This window comes from Nicotiana sylvestris, chromosome 1 (genome assembly GCF_000393655.2).
Source record: "Nicotiana sylvestris chromosome 1, ASM39365v2, whole genome shotgun sequence".
Taxonomy (NCBI): Eukaryota; Viridiplantae; Streptophyta; class Magnoliopsida; order Solanales; family Solanaceae; genus Nicotiana; species Nicotiana sylvestris.
In genome coordinates this window covers 41,042,215-41,058,930 of record NC_091057.1, presented here as the reverse complement: position 1 = coordinate 41,058,930, position 16,716 = coordinate 41,042,215, and positions in this window count along the sequence as shown.

Here is a 16,716-nt window from a genome sequence, read left to right as displayed (position 1 = left end):
AATTTCAAAGTTCATTAAGTTTGGAGATTGGAGGGTGATTCATGTTTTAGCGTTGTTTGATGTGATTTGAAGGATCGACTAAGTTCGTATGATGTTTTAGGACTTGTTGGTATGTTTGGTTAAGGTTCCGGGGCCTCGAGTGGATTCCGGGTGGTTAACGGACAAGTTTTGGACTTGTTGGAATTGCAGAAAAAATCTGGTGCATCAATTGCTGGTTTCCTTCATCGCGTTCGCGAGAGAGGTCTCGCATTCGCGTATGGTATCTAAAAGGCCGGATGAGTTTTTCTCTTTGCGTTCGCGTAGAGGAACAGGCAGAGGAGATCCCAGACACTTAGCCTACGGTTTCGCGATAAGGGTCACGCGTTCGCATATGGTCCGGCGGTGTGAGTTTCTGCGTTCGCGAAGAAGGCTTTGGACTGAAGGAAAATTTTATGTTTTGCGAACGCGAGGGTATGTCCGTGTTCACGAAGAAGGGATGCCTGGTGTCACGACCCAAAATCCATTATGGTCGCGATGACGCCTAACACCACCGTCAGGCAAGCCAACAATAAATGATTAACTTATTTACTCATTTTAGTTTCTTTGAAACCATAGTTTTCATTAATCAAATAATACGAAAATAGAATTTACAGAGTAAATAAAAATATTTTCCACAACTACAACAATGAATAACCCATACGCATCCCAAAATCCGGTGTTACAAATGCATGAGCATCAACTAGGAAATATGGTAAAATATAACATCTGTCTGGAATACAAATTAGACAGGAAAGTGTAAATAACGCTGATGGAGACTCTGTGTGCTTGGACTCGTAACATGGGATGTAGCTCACGTAAGTCCCCGCAATAACCGCGCCTTTGCGCTTACAAGACCACTAGATATATATGTACCTGCACAAAATGTGCAGCAAGTGTAGTATGAGTATGTAAATCGACGCGTACTCAGTAAGTATCTAGTCTAACTTCGAAGAAGTAGTGATGAAGGATCGACTCCGACACTTACTATGGGCTAACAATAAAATTCCGATATTATAATTAAGCATGGATTGTAATAAACAACTGAAAATTCATTAACAAGAACTAAGTAAACAATTTTTTTATTAATAGGAAATTTGCAAATTTATTTTCGTCATTTAACAATTTATATCTCAAGCCAATGAAGCAATATCAATTATTATTAGTTCCAAAAATTTATCATGCGCAAATCATGTCGAAGTCGTACGACCTGATCAAACATATAATATTTAAATTGTGCACTGCCGAGGGTCAAACGACACCAACCATAGATACATCTATATGCTACCGAGGCGTTCGGCCCCCTCCACAAAAAGAGAAAAATACATTAAAATAACCATTTCAATATTTATTAAGGGTTAATATTCAAAGAAATATCAATTCTCATTAACGGTCAAGTGACTCGTCCAAAACTCAAGTAAATGAAGTTTAACCTTTAACAATTTCTTTATCAAGTTCCAATATGTTTAAGCAATTAAATTATCAAGTAGGGTGTAAACATCACAAGTATAACATGATTTGGGTCCTAGACTACCCCGACTTAAGCACAATTAGTAGCTTCATATGGACTCTCGTCAACTCATGCGTACGTAGCCCCCCCCACAAATAGAAGCACCTATTAAATCAGTTCACCTATGGGATTAATTCCCTTTTACAAGGTTAGAAAAGAGACTTACCTCGGCTTAAAGCCCACTTTCCGATTATAATTTTGCTCTAAAGACTCAACTTGGTGCCGTTCAATCCGTAACTAGTCAAACAACGTGCAAATTAATAAAAAATATACTCCAATGCTTGAAATTTAAATATTTATGAAAATACCGAACTACACTCGAAAAGTTAACAGTGGGGCCCATGTCTCAGAACCTGACGAAACTCACAAAATTCGACAACCCATTCTGATACGAGTTCAACCATATCAATTTTATCAAATTCTGATAACAACTTGACCTCCAAATCTTAAATTTTCGTTCTTGAAAAGTTTTGCAAAAATCTTGATTTCTTCCATTTAAATCTGAAATAAATGATGAATATAACTATAGAATCATGAAGTATAATCACTTTCGGATATAGAACACTTACTCCAATCCATATGGTGAAAATCGTCTGAAAAATCGCTTCAATCCGAGCTCTATAGCTCCAAATATGTTAAAAATGGTTGAAACCTCGAAATATAACTTTTGCCCAGGTATTTACTCTTCGCGATCGCGAAAAATGCTTCGCGATCGTAAAGCACAACTTTTCTTAGCCCAAAATTTTCCCTTCGCGATCGCGAAGAACAGGTGTCCAGCTCTTCTAGATAGCCTCTAGTATAATAGTCATAACGTTTTTTACAAAACTCCAAATTGCAAATGGCTTAACCTTTTGAAAACTAGACACCAAGGGCTACAACTTTCATGCTTTACTTATCTCCCAGTTACTTATAGATTACGAGATATAAGCTGCCAAAATCAGTCCTGTGCGGCACAAATTTCTTCTTTGTGATTTTCAAACTCTTTCCGGATAGGCTGTAGCGTACCAATCATAACTTTTTGTACACAACTTTCATTTTTGGATCATCTCCAAATTCCTTATAGGTTGAGAGATATAAGCTTTCCAAGCCGGGTTAGTGCTGCAGAAAGTTTCCTCTATGCGATCGCGAAAGGTCTTCTGTTATCGCAAATCACTGGTCAATTTCTCCCATTTTACTCATCGTGATCGCGTCCAATTCCCCGTGATCGCATAGCACACTGATGTAGCCAAAAACAAGCAGTTAAAATGACCTAGAAATGATCCGAAACCATCCTGAAACTCACCCAAGCCCCTCGGGACCCCGTCCAAACATACCAACAAGTCTCAAAACATAACACAGACTTAATCGAGGCCTCAAATAACATCAAACAACGCTAAAAACACTAATCACACCCATAATTCAAGTCTAACGAAACTAAGAAATTCTAACTTCTACATTCGATGCTGAAACCTATCAAATCAATTCTGATTGACCTCAAATTTTGCACACAAGTCATAGACATTACGAACCTACTCACTTCAAGAATCGGAATCCGACCCCGATATCAAAAAGTCCACTTCCGGTCAAACTTCCAAAAACCTTCAACTTTCAACTTTCGCCAAACGACCCCGAAATGACCTACAGACCTCTGAATCTACATCCGGACGTGCTCCTAAGACCAGAATCACCATACAGAGCTATTCCCACTCTTAGAATCCCAAACGGAAATTGATAACATTAAAATATACTTCAACCCAAACTTATGAGATTCTTTCAAAATGCTAATTTTCCATAATAAGCACTGAAATGCTCCTGTGTCACCCAGAACTCGATCCGGACATACGCCTAAGTCCGAAATCATCATATGAACCTATTGAAACTTTCAAATACAGATTCCGAGGTCGTTTACTTAAAAGTCAAACCTTAGTCAACTCTTCCAACTTAAAGCTTCCGAAATGAGAATTTCTGTTCCAAATCAACCTCGAACTTCCCGAAATTCAATTTCGACCACGCGTACAAGTCATAATACCTGAAGTGAAGCTACTCAAGGCGTCAAATCGTCGAGTGACGCGCTAGAGCTCAAAACAACTGGTCGGGTCATTACACCTGGTCAGAATATAACATTTCAAAATCGAGGGTTATGCCATTTTCATCAAAACTTGAGATAGAGAGCTCGGATTTGAATGAAAATTTGAAGGATTTTCAGAGGAAACTATTGGGTAACGATTCTTGACTCATTTATGGTTATATTCCAATAATCTATAGTTGATTCCATCCTTTAATTTCGGATTTGAGTTGAAAATTTTGGGAAGAATGGGAAAAGTTCTTCAACCAAATTTTTGAGTTTTGATTGGGTTATTGATATCGGATTTGGATAATTTTGGTATGAGTGAACTCGTAAGTGAATGAGTGTTCGTATTTTATGACTTTTACCCGATTCCGAGACGTGGGCCCGGGTAGACTTTTGGGGCAATTTTCTAATTTCTTTCTTAAGCCTTGATTTCATTAATTAGATTAGTTTATTATTGTTATATTTATGGTATGTAATTGCTTTTGGCTAGATTTGGGTCATTCGGAGTTGGAAAATCATAGAAAAGGCATTCTTATTGATTGATTGAGCTTGGTTCGAGGTAAGTGCCTTGCCTGACCTTATGTGAGGGAGGTTTCCTTAGGATTTGGTACTGTCGTGATACTTCTGTGATATGTGAGTGTCGTGTACGCGAGGTGATGAGTGCGTACATGAGCTATTTGTTGTAAAATCTGATTTTTACTGTAATAACCCGTTTCATCTTAATTGAGTTATACCAGCACGTGTAGTTACCCTGTTTAACCTAATTTCGTATGTCTACATGTCTTAACTGCTTATTTGAACTATGTGTAGCATGCTTATTTGATTTCTTGTTTTCCCTTATCTGTATTAGTCTTAAGTGTATATTTCTTGCTGTTAAATATTATAGTCGTCGATTTCGAGTTGTGTGTTTACTTCTAGGACTACGAGATGGTACCTAGGGAGATCCCCCTGTACCTTTACTTTTGAGAATACGAGGCAGTACCTCGGGAGATCTCCCTACACATTTACTTTTGAGACTACAAGACAGTACCTCGGGAGTTTCCTTAGGATTTGGTATTGTCGTGATACTTCTATGATATGTGAGCACCGTGTACGCAAGGTGACGAGTGCGTACATGGGCTATTTATTGTATAATCCAATTTTTGCTGAATAATAAACTGTTTTATCTTAATTGAGTTATACCAATACATGTAGTTACCCTGATTAGCCTAATTTCGCATGTCTAAGTGTCTTAACTACTTATTTGAACTCTATGCAGCATGCTTAGTTGATTTCTTGTTTTTCTCTTATCTATAGTAGTCTTAATTGTAGATTTCTTGCTGTTAAATGTTATATTCATCGGTTTTGAGATGTGTGTTTACTTTTGGGACTATGAGGTGGTACCTCGGGAGACCCCCCTGTACCTTTAATTTTGAGACTACGAGGCAGTACCTCGGGATATCTCCATGCACATTAACTTTTGAGACTACGAGGCGGTACCTCGGGAGATCTCCTTGCATATTTACTTTTGGGGATACGAGACAGTATCTTGGGAGATCCCCTACTGTTGTTTATCCTTGTGTGTTGTGCTGTTATTTTTTGTGTTTTCCTCTTTGTTAAATATCCAGTCTCTTATTATATTGCTATATTCTTCTGCCTTATTTATTATATACTAGTGGGGCCCTGACCTTACCTCGTCACTACCCGATCGAGTCTAAGCTTGACACTTACTAGGTACCGTTGTGGTGTACTCATGCTTCTCTTCTGCACATATTTTGTGTGCAGATCTAGGTACTTCTCATCACCTTCTTTATCAGCGAGTATCGAGATTTTGGAGACTTTAAGGAATATTTTCCGCGTCCACAGACCTCGGAGTCCCCCTCTATTCTCTCCTATGTCATTTACCTTCCGTACTTCTTTTTCTTAGACTCTAGTGTATAGAGATACTAGTTTTCTTTTGTATTTTGTGACTTATGATGTTTCGGGTTTTGGGAATACTATGTATTACTAGAGTGTTGGTTATTGTACATACCGAGTGCCATTGTTATCAGTTATTTAATTATCTATTGCAGTTAGTTGTTAAGTTTTTACTTCTATTTTTGTTATTTCCGCAATTTGTTAGGCTTACCTAGTCTTTGAGACTAGGTGTCGTAGACGTCTTACAAAGGGAGGTTAGGGTCGTGATAAGTTGGTATCAGAGCTCTAGGTTCATAGGTTTCGTGAGTCGCAAGCAGGTTCAGTAGAGTCTCGCGGATCAATACGGAGACGTCTATACTTATCTTTGGGAAGGTTATGGAACTATTAGGAAAATTTCACTTCTTTTGATTCTTTGTCGTGTGAAATTGTTGACTTCAAGATTCTAAACTTCTGTCTTTTATTCTCTCGTAGATAGTGAGGACACGTACAGTTAGATCTGATGACCAGGCACCCACACCCCTTGCTAGAGCTGCAAGAGCCCGGGGTCAGGGCAAGGTCAAGGACGTCCATGTGGTGCAGCCAAAGCACCCACACGAGCTACTATAGAGGAGCCACCAATAGCTCCAGTTGGAGCGCAGAGGTCTAAGATGTACTGCACCAGCTTTTCAGGAGACCCTTGCACAGTTCCTGAGCTTGTTCAGCACCTTGGCTTAGGCTGGATTGATTCTGCTTGCTCCTACGACAACTCGGGCCAGGGGAAGAGCATAGACTCTCGCCGCCCGTACCCGAGAGCAACGGTTCAGGTCGAATAAGTTCTAGAGATCGTATCGATGCAACTGGTAGACCTAGTTCAGCCCGAGGTTAGGGCAACAGTTTCTGAGGCGGAGCAGCTCGGCCTTGAGAGGTATAAGAAGTACCACCCTCCTACTTTTAGTGGATTGGCGTTAGAGGATGCCCAGAGTTTTCTTGAGGAGTCCCATTGTATCCTCTGTACCATGGGTGTAGCGGAGTCGAGTGGGGTTTCTTTCACTACGTTCCAGCTTAAAGGAGTAGCCTATTAGTGCTAGCGTGCTTATAAGTTGGGTAGTCCGGCTGAGGCAATTTCACTTGCTTAGATTCAGTTCTCGGATATGTTCTTGAGGGAGTATGTTCCCTAGAGTCTAAGAGATGTATGGCATGCCGAGTTTGAGTAGTTGCGCCAGGGTGCTATGATTGTGTCAGAGTATGCGGTTCACTTCAGTGATTTGGCTAGGCATGCACCAGCATTGGTTGCTACAGTTCGAGAGAGGGTCCGTTGGTTTATCGAGGGGCTCCATCCCAGCATCAGGATTAGCATGGCCTGGGAGTTGGAGATGGATATTTCCTACTAGCAGGTTGTGGGTATTGCTAGGAGAGTGGAGGGCATGCTTGCTCTCGAGAGAGAGAGGAGAGAGAAGCCAAGAGGTCTCGAGATTCTGGCACTTATAGTAGTACTCGTGCCCCAGCTGCAGTTTGTCATGGTAGGGGCTATGTGAGTCGCTCTGTTCATTCAGCACTTCCAACTGCAAGTGGTATTCCGGCTATTCCTAGGCCACAGGAGCCTTATTATGCACCGCCAATGTCTAGTATACCTCTCGCATGGGGTGATTTTAGCGATCAGTCCAGCTGACCTGGCTTGAGCAAATCACAATAGCCACACCCTTCGAGAGCTTGTTTTGAGTGTAGCGACACTCGCCATATAGTGAAGGATGGCTCCAAACTTAGGAGGGGTGCACCTCCACAGACTTCTCAAGCACCATGTGCTCCACCGGGTCCTCAGGCTATGATTACAGCACCAACTGGCACCCCACCTGCTCAGCCAGATTGAGGTGGAGATTGGAGAGGTAGAGGCTGCCCTACAGGGGGAGGCCAGTACAGATATTATACTCTTCATGATTGTACAGAGGCAGTTGCTTCCGACTCTGTCATTATAGGTATTGTTCTGATTTATCATAGAGATGTGTCGGTCTTGTTTGATCCATGCTTCACTTTTTCCTATGTGTTATCTTATTTTGCCCCATATTTGGGCATATCTCGTGATTCATTGAGTTCTCTTATTTATGTGTCCACACCTATGGGAGATTCTATTGTTGTTGATCATGTGTATAGGTCGTGTTTGGTTGTTCTTAGTGGTTTTAAGACCAGAGCTGATTTATTATTGCTTAGCATGGTAGATTTTGATATTATTTTGGCATGGACTGCTTGTCGCCCATTATGCTATTGTCACACCCCTTTTTTCACCTCATTAAACCCTCTTATAAATAATAATAAAATTTGTAAAGCTCAAAAGGGTTTTCAATTTTGAAAGTGACAAAAAGATTGCGTTTCGAAGGATTGTTCAGAGTCACCACCTGACATTTGATTTCAGTGTGCCAGGTCACCGTTTTTAAAGTAAGAATATTCCTTCAAAATACATTTGACTCTAAACGTAGTATGCACCAGAGTTCTAGGTAAGGGGGGTTCATTTGACTCGGGGAGAAGGTATTAGGCATTCTCCGAGTCCCGCAACTAGTACGGTTGCGCACATGATCAAGTTGGTTTTAAAACATTCAAATAGAGGTTAAAACGCAGAAAGGAAAGCAAACACAAAAAGAGGCTTGAGGTCGTCCCCATCTAATAAAAGAAAATAGAAAAAGAAAAGTAAAGCAAAGTCCTAAATACTAATATATACTATACTTTTCCATGAGGTTCGTCGCAGCCTCCAAATACATAATACTATGGGGCATACCCCGAATAAAAAATATACAAAGTCTACGGGACATTCCCCTGAATATGAACTAATGGGAACGACCACTCACCTCAAATAAAAGAAAAGAAAAAAAACTAAAGTTTGCCTACCCTGGCATGGTCACCCTAAGCATGCTACTAGCGATAAGCGATAAATGAAAGTAATAAAACATTTTCAATCTAAATTGTCATTTACGTTTAAGCCTGAACCCTTCTATCAAATGCTAAAAGAATTCAACAATGTTTATAATTAAAAATTCAACTCAAACGGACTTGAAATAAAACATGGAAAATCAGTCACGAAATAACAATTAAAGCATGAAGCTCAAGCAATCATGGATCACACATAAAGGAGATTAAAGAACAAAGTAAGGAGTTGACATCAAGTGGAACCCAAATAGTGATCAAAATTAAATTGATGAAAGATCTCCTTGCAAGCAACAACATTGTTCAATCTGACAATAGCACTTCAAATCTACACCGGAACCACGGACCAAAAAGGCAAACAAGACCTCGGATGGGAAAACCTCAACAGTGATCTTTCTTATGGAAAGCTTTGTGCTCGTTTCTCCTCCGTTTTTGCCGCTACTGTTCCGTCCGTTCCTCCCCTTAATGGCTCTGCCTTCCAACTTTCCTAATTCCATCAAGAAACAACAAAAAGGGCCTATGTTTATGTCATCACTATATTAGTCTAACCCATTTTTCCCTCCTTGTTTCCTTTTTTCCAGATCTTTTATGTGTGTGTGTTTCTTTGATTTTGAGAATAAAGAAGATACAGAAGGGGGGGGGGATGCTAGATTGTGTGTGTGTTTGTCGTTTTTTATTTGTGTCGCCCACAGCTCTCAAAGATTGAGAGAGATGATCGAGCTTCAAGAGGAGGCCGTTCTTTTCTTTTGTGTGTTACGACTGGCTCTAGAATTAGGTGGTGTAGGAATTTAGGTAATATTGATTATAAAAGGTTTGTGAGTTAGGGAATGGGTAAATGGGCTGAAGGGAGTAGTGGGCTGCCCAACTTTGGGCTCAAGTTTGGGCCAAATTTGCCTTTAAAGTGGCCCATTAATTCTACAAAGCTAAAATATTGATTTCTTTTCCTAAAATATCATACCATAAAAATATAAAATCAATCTTAATTAATTAAAACAACTATATTATAATATGAAACTATTTTTTTGGTATTTTCAAGGATTATACTAAAATAAAAATGAGTTAAAAATAATATCTTTCCAAAAATACATAATACCTGAATTAAATAGAAAAAATGAAACTATTTTTGTATTTTTCAATTTTGTGCTTTAAAAATAGAGTTAAAATTAATAATAAAGTAAAATCCTATAGAAATAAACTCAAATAAATATTCTAAAAATACTAGGACTATTAAAGGTAAATCTAATGTGCGGGTCAAAAATTACATGCTTACAGCTGCCCTTCTTTGCTTGGAAACACGAACTGGTTTTGAGAAAAGAAACAAGTAAGCGACGTAATTGATTTCTGACCCGACACTTATTTAAAAGAATAGAAATATGGGTAAAAAATTGTGATCGAGCCCTGGTATCTGAGCTACCTACATATCATTGGCTATAAAGAAATCAGGCCACGTGTAGTTCAAAAGTGAATGAAGTGATGGAGTATGTGAAGAGGATGAGAGAGTCGAGTGAGGTTATGTCTGAGGCTCCAGTCCGAGGTCCTTTTATTACATCAAAATCAAAAACTAAAAGAAGTAAACAAGCCCATCAGCTATGAGTTACAAGATTCCTATCTATAAGTCTTCTGAAGCTTGATCTTGAGTCTTGAATAGTTCTTCATGCAGACTTTTGATTTGAACCTTGTTGCTTGCTAGCTGCAGGTGCTAGTTCATTCTTCTACGACTTCTTCTGATGAAAACGGGGATTGCAATGCCGAGACTTCAACCATGTCTTTATCAGTTCACATCTTTCATCTGCTTCTGCATTTTGGGTTTACTTTTTTTAAATTATGGATTGAGACTTCTTCATTTGGTCATCTCGGACTGTCGACTCACATTATTGAGGCGAGCTTCTGCTACTTCTAACTTGAATTGAATTCTGAAATGACTTCCCTCGTTCTTCAGGTGGGCGCCTGCTACTGACTTGAAATTTGAAGTAACTCTGAAAAGAATTTCCTCATTCTCCAGGTGGGTGCCTGCAATCTAAGAAGCAGATTGAAGATAAAAGTGTTTGGGTAGCAAAATAAAATGCTTTCGTCATACCATACTTTAAAAATGCTAAGTATAAACATGCAATTGAAGATAAGCAAAGAAATCGTACATAGTATCGATTGATGGCATCAAGACAAACAAAAGTGCAATGGGCAATACCTTTGTCCCGATGAATGACTCTTGCCGGTTCGAAACATACTTGACTCAACCTTATCTCGATGTTGTCACGACCCCAAATCCACTAAGTGTCATGATGGCGCCGGACACCGCTATCAGGCAAGCCAACCATAAATACTTAATTAAATTCTCATTTAAATAATTGTGAAAATTATAATTTTCCTTTAATTTGGCTAGTAAAAGATAATCTTTACAAATAAATAAAAGAATGTGTAGAAGTTAATACAGAATAACCCATAATCATCCCAGAACCCGGTGCTTAATGTGCATGAGCAGTTTCTAGGAAATAGTGTAATACAACAACTGTCTAGAATACAAATTGGACAGAAAAGAAAATACATTACAATACACTGAAGGAGACCCTGCTGGCTGCGCGTCGTCTCAAGAGGTGCAACTCACCTAAATCTCTGTATCAACCATGTCCCTGCGTCCAACTAGGCCACCAGACATACAAGTGCCTGTGCAACAAAAATGCACAGCAAGTGTAGTATGAGTACAAAAATAACATGTACCCAGTAAGTATCCTGTCTAACCTCAAAGAAGTAGAGACGAGAGGTCGACTTCGACACTTACTAGTGGTCCAATAATAATATTTTAATAATTCGAATAATCATGGATTTATTAAAAACGACAGTAAACTCAAGTAAGTCAAGAAACAAGTAAACATTCCTTTTTATATTTAGAAGTCTCCAAATTCATAATCGATTATTTATCAATTTATCACAGATCAGGGAGGAAATATCAATTTTTAACTCTCAAGCAAGCATTACAAGCATGCGCAAATCATGCTGAGGTCGTACGACCCGATCCAATAAATATTTAAATTGTGCACTGCCAGAGGGTCGAATGGCGCGAGCTATAGAAGCATCTATTACGCCGCTCGAGAATCATACGTGCGACGCGGTCAAATATAAATAATAGAGTTACCTCGCTCACGAATCATATGTGCGATGCAGGTACTCATATATACACACATTCAAGCAGTCAATTAAGAATTCATCAAGAAACATTTATCCAAGGAAAAGTCAATTCTCTTTTAACGATTTAAGAAAATGAGGTTTAACCCTTTTTAGAAATTCTTTTACTAATTCGATATGATTTAGGCAATTTCAGTTGTCAATAAGATTATAAATATTTCAGGTATAGCATGCTTTTGGGTCCTAGACTACCCGAATTTAAATATAATAGTAGATACGCACGGACTCTCGTCACCTCGTGCGTACGTAACCCCCACAAATAGGAGCACATAACCAATTATTTCACATATGGGGAAAGTTCCCTCTTACAAGGTTATAAAGGAGACTTATCTCGCTCCGAAGTCCAATAACCGGCTTCCAAGCCCCTTCCGACGACTCAAACCGATGCCCCAACGCTCCAAAACTAGCCAAAAGGAAGAGATGTGTAGAAATTCATAACCAAATGTTAAGTCAACAAATCATTGAGTCTATACTTCTGACAAGAACCATTACCTTATTCTAAACCAAATAATGATCTTTGCTCTTTAATATACTTCATATAATCCGACTGCACTGATCCTAGATCCAATAATCTCGTGTCACCCAGTACGAACTGCTCAGGCAATAAGCCATCCCAGTCATGATCAAAAGTCCCATATGATGCCACAATGTGCCAATAGGCCACAAGCTTGAACATGATACACAAGGAAAACGAAATCTAGAAGGGACTACTCAACTCACGCAACTAATATGAACTTTCCTCAGAAAATGGGAAACAAAACACACAGAAACAGATATAGGGAACTGTACTCAACATCACACAGTCGCGGCGTGCAACCCGATCCAAACAACATACCCGTGGCGGCGTGCCACCCGATCCACACATAAAATTCACATAAGAAGATACACAACGAGCAAAATCGCTCATTACTACAAAATATCTAATATCGTCCACAAGCACGCTAAGTGCATAATACCATCTCTGGGCAGACAGATTGCGCCATAAGCTACAAAACTCAAGCACAACTGAAGTGCGATATATGATCTTAATCTCAAGAGCCATCCTACTCACATAACACCATCGCTACGCGGAACCTCAACACACAAGAAATTTATCAAGCCATTTCGCAACTCACACGGCACAATATAACATTACATAAAATATCCGACAACAAAATAACATCCAACGTTCGAATACTCCTCCATAAGGAGCGCAATGCTTAAATGAACACAACCAGCCTGATATAGAGCCTATATTCATATTTAAATCCATTCACAGACCTCAAGCCAATTCTGATCGTATCGAACTAGGCCAATAATCTTTCCTGGGTCCATAATAACCCCATTTTTCCCATAACACACAAGAACAGCCGTCCAATCCGGAATAACCTTCCACATTCCACAACCAAATGAACCGAGCGCCCTTCAGGCATAAATTCTCAATTAGCGATAGTACCACAATCTCCATACTTGGTTTAAGTCCTCAATCAATTAAGTGACTTCACGTCATACTTATACATTCTTTCCGTGGGATATGCTCCCATGGCCTTCTACACCAGGTAACAAGTCTGCACATCCATACCACCGGCCATACAAATGCTACAAAGCGAATCAATGATCCGCAAGTCAATACACAATACCTCTTGCTCATGACACTGATCTCAGGCGACGCTAAAGATAATACCAGCTTACTCTAAACATCTAAATTCTTTTCCTGCTCATCCGAGCCCGTGACCTCCTTGTCAACACCGAATCGCAACCTTGATTCTAAACTTCCAAATCCCACGCTACTCATGACACTTAATCATGACAATGCGCAAGAGTACAAGAATTTCATCATAACTCCTGAACCACTAATAGGGTAAACACTTCATCATATAGAAGCCTTTTACTTAACTCAATTCAAGAGAACCATTACAACCCGTGATTAAATTCTCATAACCGCAGAAAAATACCACTCTCAAGTAGTGGTCTAACCCACCATAACTCCTCCGTGATCCATCTGCACATAATAGGCCAAAATACTCGAAAGCCTCCAAATAAAATCAATTACGGCAACTGTCAAACCTCGCACGCATTACTGTAATCATGTGTATAACTTAACACGCTGAAAGAACTAATCGTTGCCACTATTATACCAATTCAACCATTGCTGACTGATTTTACTTCTTCCAATTTACTCTGGGCTTGACTTAGGAATAATAGTAGCCCCATTCAAAATATTACAAACCCAAATCCGCACTCATCCTGAGTGACCTTATTTCACGAGACCATGCTGTCTCAATTCCCACGAACCATCTCATACCCTCCTTATGCGCATATTCGCATCCTCAAATGGTACACCCATTCTGATTAATTCCTTTATGAATCCAAAGTCATTTTCTCCCATTCATCTCAATTTATATCGCAGACCGAAGATAACACAGAACACTCCAAGCTCCTTATCATAATCTGCTACAAAAAAGCTCGACACTCAACCATACTATAGACTCGAAACCCTTAGGCACCACATCTTAACCTTTGAACCCACTAGGACAGTTCTTGAGAGTCACATACTCTGACTTGGTCCCTAATATAATCAATTGCAAGGCTTCGCTAGCACATGACCACCCTCTCAAAGAAGTACCCGGCCGAATCACCTTCCTTGCAACTCACTTCTACGCGAAGCATAATTCCTGAGTCTTCCCAAAGCCTGAACATGAATCGATGATGCCAACTATAGATCACATTCTTCAATTCCTTTGCTCAAATTACCATTGATGCTCTCTTTCCTTAGTCACAGTAACCCATCAATATGCCGATAACTAGAAATCTCACAAATAGGCGACCAGGCAATCCAACCGTAGGCGGTGGGACTCTCCCACTTAGCTTGAAGCTACTATTGCACAACTTTGGAACCCATCATGATTCTTTATCTCTTATTGGCATGACCTTGCGCAATTAAACCGCCAAATTCATCGAAATCCTTCCTTTAGCATTTCATGGACACTCTAAATCTCTAGCAACATTCACATATTAGACCTCTTACCGGATAGCCAGTAAAATCCTTCGCAGGAGCTTTTCCAACCACGTGACCGCTGACTTGCTCATAGGAGAAACCCACCTGAGCCTGTGCTCATTCACCAGCTGTACAAGTCCATTGACTCCTCATGGATATCAACTAAATGTGCGACAATATCTTCCAATTCAAAGTTATGTTGTATCCTTCTTCATATCAAGCAGCTCCCTTCCGTCATATCAAATCTCCCGCTGTTATGCTAGCCAATATTTCAAATTAAGCTCGTAGACCTAGTCACTGTCCACCATGAATTCCAAATCACTCTAAACTTTTCTCAAGGAGTGTAGTCATCCTACCACAGAACCCATATGCTACTCTGCCCCAAAGGCAAATTGAATAAAACCATAACACCAGCGAACTTAACGTATTCAACAAGGACAATGACACCACATCACAAATGAAAATTCCACCATGATCGAAAATACCAAGTCTTGTTACTCCATCAAACCAAACTTGAACATTCATAGCCCGATTGCCTCTCCTCCGCCGGAAATAAAATTCTGAATCTCTGAATCTTGCATTGAGTAAACATCCTTCCAAGTCATTCACTGTTTCAACGCATAGACAAAGCATTCTACCATTACACCAATACTGTACGATAGCAATGCACGAATTGTCATAACAATTAATGTCAAATCTCAAAAACTTAGGTAATACTGATACTGAGCAGAAACGACAGAACGACCTTCCGCAAGGTGATGACAATAGCCCAATCAAATACGCAGGGAGGAATATCTCGCACCATATCTGTGTTACCATTATAATTTCTCAATTCTCGATCGTTATAGAAAGATCTTCACATCGCATAAGATTGAGTAGGAAATAAACAAAGGCATAAGCCTCAAAGGAATCAAACCGCATGATGAGGAATCAAGAAGGGAAGTTCTCCTAACAGCCTTGTAGCCTCTCGAACATAAGTACATATGTCTCTGTACCGATCCGCAAGACTCTACTAGACTTGCTCATGACTCGTGAGACCTAAGTAAACCTATTTCTCTGATACCATGTTGTCACGACCCCAAATTCCACTAAGGGTCGTGATGGCACCGGACACCGCTGTCAGGCAGGCCAACCATAAATACTTAATTAAATTCTCATTTAAATAATTGTGAAAACTATGATTTTCCTTCAATTTGGCTAGTAAAAGATAATCTTTACAAAATAAATAAAAGAATATTTAGAAATTAATACAGAATACCCCACAATCATCCCAGAACCCGGTGTCACAAGTGAATGAGCAATTTTTAGGAAATAATGTAATACAATAACTGTCCGGAATATAAATTGGACAGAAAAGAAAATACAGTACAATACTCTGAAGGAGGCACTGCTGGCTGCGGGTCGTCTCAAAACGTGCAGCTCACCTAAGTCTCCGTATCAACCATGTTGATACGCCCAACTAGGCCACTAGACATACATGTGCCTGTGCAACAAAAATGCACAACAAGTATAGTATGAGTACAAAAACAATGTGTACTCAGTAAGTATCCCGTCTAACCTGGAAGAAATAGAGATGAGAGGTCGACTTCGACACTTACTAGTGGTCCAATAATAATATTTTAATAATTTAAATAATCATGGATTTATTAAAAACGGTAGTAAACTCAAGTAAGTCAAGAAATAAGTAAACATTCCTTTTTATAATTAGAAGTCTCCAAATTCATAATAGATTATTTATCAATTTATCTCAGACCAGGGAGGCAATATCAATTTCTAAATCTCAAGCATGCGCAAATAATGTCGAGGTCGTACGGCTCGATACAACAAATATTTAAACTGTGCACTACCAGAGGGTTAAATGGCGCGAACCATAGATGCATCTATTACTCCGCTCGCGAATCATACGTGCGATGCGGTCAAATATAAATAATAGAGTTACCTTGCTCGTGAATCATTTGCGACGCATGTAATCATATATACACACATTCAAACAGTCAATTAAGAATTCATCAAGAAACATTTATCCAACGAAAAGTCAATTCTCTTTTAATGATTTAAGAAAATGAGGTTTAACCCTTTTTAGAAATTCTTTTACTAATTCGATATGATTTAGGCAATTTCATCTCTCAATAAGATTACAAATATTTCAGGTATAGCATGCTTTTGGGTCCTAGACTACCCGGACTTAAACATAAT